The sequence below is a fragment of the Notolepis coatsorum genome (assembly GCF_963971535.1).
Source record: "Notolepis coatsorum genome assembly, chromosome: 18".
In the NCBI taxonomy this organism is placed as follows: domain Eukaryota; kingdom Metazoa; phylum Chordata; class Actinopteri; order Aulopiformes; family Paralepididae; genus Notolepis; species Notolepis coatsorum.
In genome coordinates, this window is record NC_140182.1 from 63937599 (window position 1) to 63952386 (window position 14788).

Consider the following 14788-nt stretch of genomic DNA (forward strand, 5'->3'; position numbering starts at 1 on the left):
TGTGGCCGCAGCAACCCCGGTTCGAATCCGGGTCACGGCATTGCGAATACAATGTCACGGCATACGGGCTGTTTTTTAGGCTACAATGTCCTGGGAGAACCCTGCTCGCAAAGGGTTTACCCTCCCAATGAGATAAAATGGAAAAACAATGGTTGGCTATGGTTTGATATATGAGAATTATAAAATATTAATTTGGCTTATTACTTGATCTTGTAAACAAGTAATAAGGACTCACTATGACAATGACTTGAAGGACTCACTATGACAATTTCAGTCAAATGCCCTACTGTGTTTAGTCATAAACACATAACATCTCTACTACTGTGCACTCAACACTGCAGCACTCAAGTTTCAACACTTTGATGAACATTGTTACTCAGCTGAAAGAGTTGGACCCTTCCTGCTGACTTGTCGAACAGAACTTGTAAGTCGCTTTGGATAAAAGCATCAGCTAAATGACTAAATGTCATAAGAGTTCCATTTTATATCAGGTTTACCCTACAGGCGGACAAGTTAACACTGTTTCTGCATTGTAATTTAAATGAACAGTGTATCTTAAAGTGTAATGACGAGCATAACTCACCATGGCCTGCTTATGTCACTATTGCCCATCAGGTCAGGCCTATTTGGACGTGAATGTAACCTAGGCCCATGAGGTGTGCCTACTCAGCCCGTTGGTTGTTTGAGTTTTTATCCAAAATAATATGTATAGTCAGCATGTAAAAATTTGGAACTACTCCATAAAAATGTATTGGGAAAGATGGTAGGCTATTTATTTGAGGTGGTTTGTCTGGGGATTGCCATGGAGGTAGTCTATAGCCTGCATACTGGTTCAGAATCATTAACACTACCAAAGAATAAAGCAAATTTCAGAATTACAGCACTCAAATCAAATTTTGAGTATACATATTTTAACCCTTTCACTACCACACTACAGAAGCTACACTCTACTATACCAGCCCCGGTAGCTTGCCGTGATCGTATAGTGGTTACTCTGCGTTGTGGCCGCAGCAACCCCGGTTAGAATCCGGGTCATGGCATTGCGAATACAATGTCACGGCATACGGACTGTTTTTTAGGCTACAAGATACAAGAGTTTTATTCGTCACGGCATACAGGTATAATACAGTGACATGCGGGGGGTCTCGCCCGCAATGATGTGCATAGTACAAGTAATAATAATAAGAGTCCAACCAATAGAGCGACATAGTGCAATAAACAAGTAAACAAAGTAGGCATATCGGTATCTGTACATGAGCCCGTTGGTTGTTTGAGTTTTTATCCAAAATAATATGTATAGTCAGCATGTAAAAATGTGGAACTACTCCATAAAAATGTATTGGGAAAGATGGTAGGCTATTTATTTGAGGTGGTTTGTCTGGGGATTGCCATGGAGGTATAGTCTATAGCCTGCATACTGGTTCAGAATCATTAACACTACCAAAGAATAAAGCTAATTTCAGAATTAAAGCACTCAAATCAAATTTTGAGTATACATATTGTAGCAGGGTGGATTATCCCTGCTTTATGGGAGTGGTTGTACACGGCCACCTGGTAGCGAGAACGCAGCAGAGCTGAGTCCAGCTGGGTCCCCGACTGTAGGCCAGGAATGTTGAAGTGGAGGTCGAGCAGCAGGAGTGGATGGGGCCTAGGATTCATTGACCTAGGAATGGTACTCTGGTCCTTCTTGCCCTCCAGGGCGATCAGCAGTAGCTCCCCACACACCCACACTTCCCCCAATACTTCCTGAGCCCTCCCACACCCGATGGCAGTAAGATGGATGATATATTCGCTCACCAAAGCAGTACTCTTCCTTAATGATGAGTGGAGACCTTTCACAATGAACTATAGGCAGGGGGTGGGGAAAGGGTTAAACAATAATGAGCATTACCCGGAGAGAAAAGGGTTAGACAAAATGCACATTAAAGACACACACACAGTGCTCCCATTTACGTCTCCTTTACTGAAGCTTATACACGTTACACGTTATCGCATACCTATCAAGGCTACTTCCACACTGGGCACCTAGTGCTCTCGCTCTATATTACAGACACAGTAATGACCTCTTCCCTTTATGGGTTATCTACTGCTCCGCTTCGCTGTAGGTGGGGAACAGGGTAGGGAGTAAAGGAGTTCAATGGGAATTTTTTATAAAGAACCACACGTTATTAGTACACTCAAAAGAAATTGACAGTGGGCCCACGTTAGCAAATAAAAGTCCTATCTACAGCCGGCTTTTCCCCAAAACAATAAATGGTCGGGGCGCCCCTAGACACTGCTGTCAGCGTTAGTTCAAAGCACCGTTTATCTTCGCCCTTAGAGAGCCTGCGCTACACAGTGGAAATGTCTACCGATAAAGTTTCAGCACTCGGAGCGCCGCTGTACTTATCCAAGATGGCGGGCCTGCTCTCACCACCAACCGTCCGTGTGGTAAGATGGCCGTCGGGAGATCCCGCGATAACAGGCAGCGGGGTGGGGTAGACGCTGAGCAGGTGACTGCTGGGGTAACGGCTTGGAGGGGCTGGAGGAGCGTGCAGTGTAGTGACCAGGGGCGTAATTTGCGGGGGGGTCCCCGGAAAATGTCCCCCGCATGATTTCAGAATGCAGTATTTGTCCCCCCCATGTTTCAAACCGCTGCAACTGCGCGGCCTGGCGGCCAGCACTGTGACTCGCTACTACACAGTGCCGGCACTGCAGATTTACCCTACTCTTGGAATTCATTGCCACTCAAAGTCATAGGGGCGCTGTCTCGATAATGCAGTGTTATTAAAGCAGCGTGTAGCCGACGCATGAACCAGTTGGGATTCGAATAGACGCGGCCTGGAAGCGTCAACGCGGAACTGGAAATCCGTTGGTAAAGAATCATTTTTGGGACGCTCTCAATTCGCAGTAAAAGAATATATCTGCGGTTTCCCTGGCGGATGGCGAACAAGCCAGCCGATTCTACTATGAGTCATGACATTTGACATAGTCTATGACATCATACTTAACTTAAACTTGAACACGGAGGCAGTTACAAGAACTATCCGAGCCCCCGGGAGGGTGGTCGAATACCTTTTGCGATGTATGCAGGGAACGAATTGCAGAGGGAAGTGGAGAGCCCATTCTAACGCAGGAGTCCTGGACCCCCGACAGGTAAGGTAAGCGATTTTAGATGTATCACTTTAAGTGTGCGGCTGTTGTCCGAATACTAGTGAATATTGAAAAATAAAGGCATGACATTTAGAGACGTCCCCGTCGTAGCGTTCTGGTGCGGGGATATGGGTCTCTCTGTGCGGGGGCGCAACAGCAACAGGTGGGGTAGGCTGGGCAGAGATGTATGCATCAAAACGATTACATTGTTTGTCTCGCATACATTCGATTTATAATGCGAGCACCTGCATTACAATCAAATGACTGATCTGTTATGTGTTATGGACCCGAGTCTCGAGAGGCACTTTATAATAGAAAAAAGACAGTGCAAACATGTATATGTCGCTTACAGTTTATTATGCCTATGCAGCTCGTTTATTTTGACAGAGTTAAAAAAAATTCACTAGTATCATTATATTAAATTAGCGGACGTGCAGCTGGACAAGCCCTGGCTCCACGATGACCACTTCTTACAAGAGGCGCCACCGCCTGGGAAAATGCGTATTGCACACCTGGTATTAGAAAAAAAAATTGGGAAGGGGGGGCGCCCCCGCCTACCCCCCCACCCCCCCCCGCCTACCCCCCCACCCCCCCCCCCCTGCGACGTCACTGACCACGCCCCCTAATATGTCCCCCCCACCGCTAGGAACAAAGTTCCGCGCCTGGTAGTGACGTCCGCTGCTGGGCTGAAGAGGTGGCCGACACGCGGGCTAAACTGTGGTGCTAGCCTATAACTGAAGCTAAGCTGTGGGTCGTGGTGAACCCCCTGTCATGACGCCTATACACAGCTAACGCAAGGTGGACAATATCTACCACCTGGTCTTCGGCAGTCGATCGTCTGCTGGTTCATTCACAATGTCTCTTCCGCATTAACCAAACGCTAAACTATCGCATACTTCTATAATAACCCGCTTTGTAACTGAGTTTATCTCTCGCGTGCTGAATCTCCGGAGCTCCCGTTCCGTGCGTCCTCCTCCCTCTGTGGAAAACGATGAAGAGGAAGCCCCTCCCTCGGCACCGCGCTCTGAACCCATCCTTCTTCACCTGTGTCTCCCTGCCCAACGTGACCACCAGCGCCCCTGGCGGCACCTGTATCCTGTCCCACTATGAAGTGTCAATGTTAGGATAGGGAGAATCAAAGAGATCAGCCAGTTAAGTGTCAATGTCAGGATAGGGATGATCAAGAGCGGTCGGCCGGTTACATACTGTAACGTCCTCGCAAACACAGGGAATGCAAAGAATTAGCGTTAGACACATTGAATAATAGTCAGTCATTTTCAGGTGTCTACAATATTTTAATTTTTTAATATTTCACTACCACACTACAGAAGCTACACTCTACTATACGAGCCCCGGTAGCTCGCAGTAATCGTATAGTGGTTAGTACTCTGCGTTGTGGCCGCAGCAACCCCGGTTCGAATCCGGGTCACGGCATTGCGAATACAATGTCACGGCATACAGGCTGTTTTTTAGGCTACAAGGTCCTGGGAGAACCCTGCTCGCAAAGGGTTTACCCTCCCAATAAGATAAAATGGAAAAACAATGGTTGGCTATGGTTTGATATATGAGAATTATTAAATATTAATTTGGCTTATTACTTGATCTTGTAAACAAGTAATAAGGACTCACTATGACAATGACTTGAAGGACTCACTATGACAATTTCTGTCAAATGCCCTACTGTGTTTAGTCATAAACACATAACATCTCTACTACTGTGCACTCAACACTGCAGCACTCAAGTTTCAACACTTTGATGAACATTGTTACTCAGCTGAAAGAGTTGGACCCTTCCTGCTGACTTGTTGTACAGAACTTGTAAGTCGCTTTGGATAAAAGCGTCAGCTAAATGACTAAATGTCATAAGAGTTCCATTATATATCAGGTTTACCCTACAGGCGGACAAGTTAACACTGTTTCTGCATTGTAATTTAAATGACCAGTGTATCTTAAAGTGTAATGACGAGCATAACTCACAATGGCCTGCTTATGTCACTATTGCCCATCAGGTCAGGCCTATTTGGACGTGAATGTAACCTAGGCCCATGAGGTGTGCCTACTCAGCCTGTTGGTTGTTTGAGTTTTTATCCAAAATAATATGTATAGTCAGCATTTAAAAATGTGGAACTACTCCATAAAAATGTATTGGGAAAGATGGTAGGCTATTTATTTGAGGTGGTTTGTCTGGGGATTGCCATGAAGGTATAGTCTATATAGCCTGCATACTGGTTCAGAATCATTAACACTACCAAAGAATAAAGCTAATTTCAGAATTAAAGCGCTCAAATCAAATTTTTAGTATACATATTTTAACCCTTTCACTACCAAACTACAGGCTGATTTTTAGATGGCAGTGGTGTAGTGGTAAACACTGTCACCTCACAGCTAGAAGGTCCTGGGAGAACCCTGCTCGCAATAAGATAAACTCAATGGAAAAATTTATATATATTAGAATTATAAAATCTATTAATTTGGCTTATTACTTGATCTTGTAAACAAGTAATAAGGACTCACTATGACAATGACTATTACTTGAAGGACTCACTATGACAATTTCAGTCAAATACCCTACTACTGTGTTCTGTGTTTAGTCATAAACACATAACATCTCTACTACTATGCACTCATGCAGCACCCAAGTTTCAACACTTTTAACTTGTAAGTCGCTTTGGATAATAGCATCAGCTAAATGTAAATGTCATAAGAGTTCTATTATATATCAGGTTTACCCTTCAGGTGGACTACACTTTCTGGATTGTAATTTAAATGAACAGTGTCTATTTTATTTTTTTATCTACTTTTTCTCCCATTTTTCAATTTTTCTCCCATCCCAATTTTCTTATTGTCCAATTCTACCCTCCCCTGTCTCGAACGCTGTTAGGCCATGCCTCCCACAGGCCGGCTGCAAAGTGGACGAAGCCTTGCATCACGTGTCCCCTCCGGTACACGAGGAGGCAGCCGTCGCATCTTTTCACCTGTACAGCGCAATCTCTCAGCGGCGAGGGTCTGTGTGTGAGGGTCACGCCGCCCCCGTTGCTTCCCAATTCTGCTGCGCAGGCGCACCAACCGACCTGTAGGAGTCGCTGTCCACAACGTCCGATCCCCACCCCACCAGCTTCCCACCCCTAACACTGCCAATTGCGTTAGTATGAACGACCAGCCAAGCTGGTAGCCAGCATCGAACCCAGCATCTCCTGCATTAGTGGCGAGCGCCTTGCCCACTGCGCCACTTAGCCGCCATGAGTAGTAGTAGTAGTAGTAGTAGTAGTAGTAGTAGTAGTAGTAGTACTAGTAGTAGTAGTGTAGTAGTAGTACTAGTAGTGATTGAATTGATTGATTGATTGATTGATTGATTGATTGATTGATTGATTGATTGATTGATTGATTGAAAACTTGAATTAACAGATTGCAGAATGGGTACAGTACAGTACAACTCAATACACACAATTGTTAAGGGGATGCAGACCAGAGAAAGACTTGTTTACATCAGGGTCCTCCATTTTCAATTCATAATGACATTTATGACATACACAACATACAGATATACAGATATAAAAATCTAATCTAATCATCTAATCTAATCATGACATGTATGACATATATGCCATACAGATATACAGTACTGTTACATTTGTGACATACAAGATATGCAAATATACAGTACTGTTAAACAGAGATCCTATTGAATTGATTGAAAACTTGAATTAACAGATTGCAGAATGGGTACAGTACAGTACAGCTCAATACACACAATTGTTAAGGGGATGCAGACCAGAGAAAGACTTTCATCTTGTTTACATCAGGGTCCCCCATTTTCAATTCATAATGACATTTATGACATACATGACATACAGATATACAGTACTGTTTCATCCAGACATTTATGACATACACAATATACATACAGGTATAGAAATCTAATCTAATCATCTAATCTAAACTAATCATGAAATTTATGACATACACGACATAAAACTGTTCATCTTGTACATTAACGATATGTCATGGTCCCAGCCAGGGATCATGCCCGAACAATATGAACAGTGGTTTTCTGCCGCCCTCTGGTGGCCAAACACAGCAACTCCAGATATGGGACCTTATCAGCCCTTTAGTCCTAGGTCTGCTGGATAATATTGTTGTGTGGTGCGTTTTAGCTTGTGTTTAAAAGGTTTTATCTTTTCATATGTTTCCTTTAAAGGTTCATCTCTTTCTTTCAATCCTGGAGAAATTTAGAAGAAAATATAGTAGCTCCACATAGGCTGAAGGACATAGTGTACACCAAATTATCAATTAAGCAATGCGAACGGAAATTTGGCCCCATAATCACTCATGCAATCCGGATATGGCGTGAAACACAAAAAAAAGACTCTATCCCACATAAATGGCATAATCATACTCCCTTATTCAATAACAATGCACTCTTGATTGGAAAACAACCTATAAGATTCCCTAGATGGGAAAAGCAAGGCATACACACATTAGGAGACGTTTTCAACAAACAGGGTTTTTGTAGTTTTGATGAGATATGCAAAAAATTTAATCTCACCAAGTCCTCATATTATTTTTACGCACAGTTATTGGCATGTTTGAAGGCTCACGGTGTTCCATTAAGGATACCAATTGTACACCACAGATACCACAAATTCTTCTATGAAAGAGAGACATCGAGAGGTTTTGTTTCAGATTTTTATCATCAATTACTAACGGCCTCGTATGAAACCCTACATCTAGACTCAGTCTGGAGGAGGGATATACCAGACCTGGAGATAGACTTTGACTGGCAAGAAGCCTGGGCAAATGTACGCCTTGCATCAAGGAACCCGGACCATCAACAAATCAATCTTAACTATATTCACAGGACATACTTAACTCCTATAAGACTGAACAAAATGGGTCTTAAACAAGACTCCAAATGCTCCTTATGTACAAATGGGGACGAAGGGACATTTATGCACATGTACTGGGACTGCCCACCAGTTAAGATATTCTGGAAAGAAGTGACCCAGCAATTGTCAAATCTCTTAACTCTGGATATACCTGTACACCCCTCTGTATTACTGCTGAATGATGTCTTTGAGCATGCAGTACCTCCACAGCTAAAGAGATTGGTTTTATCCGGTATCACAGTGGCTAAAAAGCTGATAGCATCACGATGGTTTCAACCGGAAAAAATGTGCCGTAAGGTCTGGATTCTTACATATCTCGATGTGATTTATCAAGAAATATCAACAGCTAGAATTTTGGGTCTCAATGAATCCAAAATGGCAATGTGGTTAGAAGTGGTGGAGAGAATAAAAGCCAGCATATAATGGTAGTGTCTGGTTAGGAACAAATTATAATGGTTGGATTATCCAATGGGGGGTCCGGGAGAGGGGGGTACGAGCTGGAGCATATGTGTATTTGTATATCCTATTGTGTGTTGTCATGTTTGTTTATGTGTTTGTTTAAAAAATAATAAAAAAATAAAATACAAAAAAAAGGTTCATCTCTTTTACATATGTTTTTCTGTAAGTGTTAATACTTTACATGTGTTTCCCTTAGGCTCATCCCTTTACACATGTTTTTATTAGTGTTAACATCTTTACATAATTAGCCTTATAGGATAACTGCCTAAGTCATTTTTTGGCCAAATTGATATTTTTGCCTAACTCTACTCTCCTCACACTGCTGCACCATCCTGGCTTAGTGGCTGTGTCCTCAGCCAATCAGAACCTTGTTATTTTAAACATTTCTTTCTGCCTAACTCACTCGTGCGACTTGTGTGAAAATTTGTTTTTTCTTCTTTCCCGAAAGTCTTGAAAAATGACTTAGGCAGTTATCCTATGAGGAATTATGTTTCCTTTAACACATTAACTGCCACGCTTCTATCCATCAATGTATGATCACTGCCACCAGTCTAAGCCTATGGAGATGTTCACCTTCTTTGCAGGGCTATAACTTTTTAAATTGTATTGCTAAATTGACATTACTATGGCCCATTCAACATCGATTATCTATCGTTCAGGATGTAGGAACGTTATACTTTTTCATTCATACGAAAATACCGTCTAGAATATAAGTATGTTTTTATCGTTTTCTGCAGTAATTCCTAGAACGCTAGTTATAGGCCTAAACACATAATATAGATTATCGATTGCAGTTTATTCGCGATACACGCTCAAAAATCCAACTGAATACGATCCTAAACATTATGACTCATCATGCGTGGATGAAAGGGGGGGGGGGTCGTTTATAATTCTGTGATCGTCAGTAAATGCTTTATGTAGTATGGGTGATATATTGATCAGAGCTGTTTGCATTGAAAAGAATAAACAATCAAGCTGAAAGTAACGTTACTGTCCTCTTACCGTTGAGACTGGAGGAAAAAGATCCCACTTATTTGACGTCGATCGACTAGATCCATTTCCGGTTTGTATGGCGCAATAAACGCCCAAATAATATCGATTATTGAGTTATGGCAGCGATCCATATACACGGATGTGTGTCTAGAGTCCCGCAACAATATGTGACTGCCGGACGGATTTCCGTGATGCACCGAGATCACCAGAGATCCATTTCCGGTTGTAACTCGCATATATCATCCACCAGGCGGCAGTATTGAAGCGTTGCACGGTTGTGCCGAGTCCCACTGTCTCAGCCGAGGCTGGGTGGCGGAATTATGAATACCATGGCGAAAAAATTAAATATGATCTCAATAACGTCGTACGCCGTGGATTGGCGGAATTCGCATGATCAGCAAACCCGTCGTAAGCCGTTTATGGCGGTGGATGTGTTAAGGGTTGTTCTTTTACATATGTTTTCCTTTTAGATATTCATTAAAATCAGTTCAAGAAATCTACTTGTGTTAATTGCGTCGTGCCCGGAGGATGTCACAAACATATTATTTTTAAAGTAAAAAACATTCAAGTTAAATGATCTTGTGGAATTTAAAACGGCACAATTAATGTATAAAGCAAAAGGCCATGTACTTCCAGGAAACATTCAAGAAGTGTTCTTTGATAGGGAGGGGGGTTATAATCTGAGGGGAGAACTCAATTTAAAAGTTCTTAATGTACGGACACTGCATCTCAATATGTGGAGTGAAACTGTGGAACAGTCTGAATGTGGTGCTAAAGCAATGTCCAAATATGAGACAATTCAAACTGATTTATAAGGAAATGATGTTCACGAGGTACAGGGATGAGGAAGGGACTTGATATCCACGGGTGTTTAAATTTTTATTTTATTTCTTTCATGTTTTACATAGTTTTTGTTTTTTTGTTTTATATATATTTGTTTTGAAATGTTTTAAATTAGTGGAGTAGTGGAAAAGGGGTAGGATTAAATAAGTGTATACTTCTTCCTACTCCTTTTCGAACATGTAAATTGAGTTATGTTTTGCTTTTGTTTAGTTATTTATTTAGTTTGAGTTATGTTTTGATTTTGTTTAGTTCTTTATTTTGTTTGTATTCATTTACATGTTCGAAATAAAGATTTCAAATCAAATCAGATACATGACAGTGTAGTGCCGAGAGATGGGAGTCGGAGACGGTAGCTCGGTAGAGCGAACAGCTTTTATTCAATACACAAAATACAACAAGCTACTGCTCCGTTGCGTGCAGAACGACTGACCCGTGGTGGCAGGTAGTGCCACCTCATATAATGTCCGGGCGGAACTCTTGTTCCTAACAATAGTTCCGTGGGTGAATTATGTACCATTAACAATCACTACACAAGCCCCCCCAGAATTCAACCATGGTCAAAATCTCCACGGCGGGGAGAGACCACGACCCGGCCGCGGCGTGAGCGGACAACCCGGGGCGCGGTGCAAGCGATTGCGCCCTCCACGGCGCCCGGGGGCATGAACCGGCCACGGTGAGTGCGGACAGCCAGGGTCGGGGAGGTAGGGGCGGCGCAAGCGCCCGTGTCCTCCCCGACACCCGGGGGCACAGACGTCGACGAGGCCAACGGCGGCTCCGTCGTTGGCGGGTCCCGGGGTAGCGGCGGACGGCCTCGGCGGGGGGAGAGGGCCAGCTCTAAGGGCTGGGAAATGTCTACGTGGGCGGGTTCAACCTTGTGGTGGTTGTACCCCACCTCAAAGGCGAGCCTTCGCCAGTCCTCAGGGGCCTGTGGGCTAGGGTGTCCGGTGGACAGGTCACCCAGCAGCGTCGGACCCGCGTGACCAATCGCGACGTCCTCCAGGCGTAGCCTGGAATCTGCAGTCCCGAGGGCCTGGATGTCGTGGTCGGAGGCCTGTTCCGAGCCCCTGTTGACGTAGTCGAGGTCCGGCTGTACAGCTCCGATGACGACGTTGGGCTTCTCGGCGACGTGTCTTGACTCAGAAAACGTGAGGGGTTCGTGGTCGGTGAAGGCTGTAAGAAGGCCGCCGTATGTCGCCTCATCGCGGACACATGCCAACGAAGCCTGTGTCTGTGCGTTTATTAGGCGGCCATGTCTAATGTCCACGAGGAGACCGTGTGCACCCAGGAAATCTGCCCCCAGTAGTGGGAACGAAATGTCGGCCGTGATGCAGTCCCACGTGAACCGCTGGCCCCCAAAACACAGTTCCACGGTCCTTGTACCGTAGGTGCGGATAGGGGTATCGTTGGCGGTCGTCAGGCGTGGACCTCTATTATCGCCGGCGGTGTCCTCTTTCGTAGCTGGCAGGACGCTCCTCTGAGCTCCGGTGTCGCAGAGGAATTTGCAACCGGAGAGTGTGTCTCTAATGAAAAGCAGCCGGTCCGACATACCTGCGCTCACCGCTGCTACTGGGCGCAGGTGTCTGCGTTTCTGCGTTATGCCGAAAGTGCAAGGGGAACGGCATCTTGTCGCCCTGGCGCCGAAACGTGCGTGGTAAAAACACAGGCCTGCGGCAGCGCTGCTCCTGTTCTTCCTCGCCCCTCCCCCCTGCGGCGTGTAACCGCGAGTCGAGGCTATTAGCTCTGGGGTAAAGTGTCGAGTGGCCAGGTAGAACCGATCTGCCTCCTCTGCCAGAGCACGGGGATCCACAATGTTCGTATTGGCTAGTGCCGTCTGTACCCGTGGCGGCATGTGTCTGAGGAACAGCTCTTTAAATAAAAAGTTCGGCTGCTCGGCGCCCAGCAGGTTCAGCATCATCTCCATATGCGCCGACGGCTTGCTGTCTCCCAAGCCACGTATATCCAACAAGCGTCGGGCCCGCTCAGACGGCGACAACTCGAATATTCTGAGTAGGTGCGTCTTAAACGCCTCATATTTATTCCGTGCAGGCGGAGCTGTTATGAAGCCTACCGTCCTCGCCGCTGTAGTGCTCCCGAGGCTCGAGACGACGTGGTAATATCGCGCGGCGTCGTCGTCAACCCCTCGTAGGGCGAACTGCGCCTCCGCTTGCGCGAACCACGCCGCCGCAGAATGCTCCCAAAACTCCGGCAATCGAATAATAACGGCATCGTCTGCCATGTTCGGTTCGGTCCCTGATACTTCAGCGAGACCAACGTCGGGGTCACCAGTGTAGTGCCGAGAGATGGGAGTCGGAGACGGTAGCTCGGTAGAGCGAACAGCTTTTATTCAATACACAAAATACAACAAGCTACTGCTCCGTTGCGTGCAGAACGACTGACCCGTGGTGGCAGGTAGTGCCACCTCATATAATGTCCGGGCGGAACTCTTGTTCCTAACAATAGTTCCGTGGGTGAATTATGTACCATTAACAATCACTACAACATACAGATATGCAGTACTGTGGAACGGGACAGAGCCAGGCAACGGGACAGAGCCAGATAAATCAAGGAAATAAATTAAGTGTTACTGTATGCCTCTTTTATTAATGATTCACTCTTTTGTTTGTACATGACATTACACGCTAAGCAAACCGACAGAGAAGTTGAACCAAGTATTTACTCAATGAATGGTCTGAATTAATTATCCATTCTATGCAATGAATAGTCCACGTGTGACGAACTCAGTAACAGTAAATATATACATACGAGGGGGAGGGAAATGTACATTAGGAGGGGGTGGGTGGGAGGGAGTTCGGACATTTACGGGGGCCAGTTTAGAATTGCAGCCTCCTGTCTGTGCTCTTTGAGAGTAGTAGTAGTAGTAGTAGTAGTAGTAGTAGTAGTAGTAGTAGTAGTAGTAGTAGTAGTAGTAGTAGTAGTAGTAGTAGTAGTAGTAGTAGTAGTATGTAATGTTAAACTTAAAGATCAGACGGAGGTCTCTGTGTGCCCAGTTGAGGTCTGGCACCCTGCCATTGGCTGTGGAAGTGGGTATAGATTCCAAGGTAAACCTGAGGAGGAGCGGTTGTTTTTTATTGCCCTTTGTACACCGATTTGAGGAGGGCTTTATTTGAGAAAATTCTAATTGTAAATCCGGATTTGTTTAGGCAGTCTGAGAGTTGTATGTTGAGTTTTTTTTTTGTGGAGGACATCTTCAGTTTTGCAGGATTTTTGGAGAAAGCATGGCACTTGAGACAAAACACACTATATCCTATATAATTGCATATGAATTCCTCTTGTTTCTTTGTTTACATACATTGCTTACAGCTTGTGTTATATTACGTTTATTGTATTTTCTTTTTTTGTGGCCATCTTGGTCTATATAACCTATTGTCAATGTCATAATTTGTCAAGTAATTTGTCAAGTATACTATACTTATTGTTTATGTGTCTTGTAAGATATGGGCTGGGCATACACCTGTATGTAAGACACGAAAATAAAAAACATCAAATCAAATCAAATCAGTAGTAGTAGTAGTAGTAGTAGTAGTAGTAGTAGTAGTAGTAGTAGTAGTAGTAGTAGTAGTAGTAGTAGTGTAGTAGTAATAGTAGATAGTAGTAGTAGTAGTAGTAGTAATAATACGACTACTAATAATAATAACAGCCTACTACTACTACTACTACTACTACTACTACTACTACTACTACTACTACTACTACTACTACTACTACTACTACTACTACTACTACTACTAATACAAAAATAGTAATGATATTAATAATAATAATAATAATAATAATAATAATAATAATAATAATAATAATAATAATAATAATAATAATAATAATAATAATAATAATAATAATAATTAATAATAATAATAATAATAATAATAATAATAATAATAATAATAATAATAATAATAATAATAATAATAATAATAATAATAATAATAATAATAATAATAATAATAATAATAATAATGTCTACCGGCGACAAAAAATTACTCAAAACAAAACAATAATAACAAAACAATATCGATAAATAAAAGTAGGCATTTTGAAGACGTGTGCACATGTTTAAATCGAGTTTAGGCGTCAGAAAATAACATTTCATGGATATCTATCTAACATTAGGTAGATTACATTCCCGTTGGCTCTCGTTGACGTCAGTCTTCCGGGGGAACCGCCCCCTTGCACAAGTTGCATCGGCGAATGGGTGAATGATCATCCACCGCTCGGCTACAGAACACAAGGGTGAACTGGCCCTGGATCTGGATGCGGGCATCCTTAAATCTCGCACTTCGCGTAGGCCTACTGTACAGACACTTGATGGGACAGCAATGCTCCACGCATTGGCAGTAAGACCCAGAGCTGCCGCTTGTTTCGGATATCGGGAAATGTGGTCAATGTGACATTACTTTTACATGCATGTTTTCAGTTTATTGTTCTGGTCCTAGAGACGCAGACCAGTAATTCTC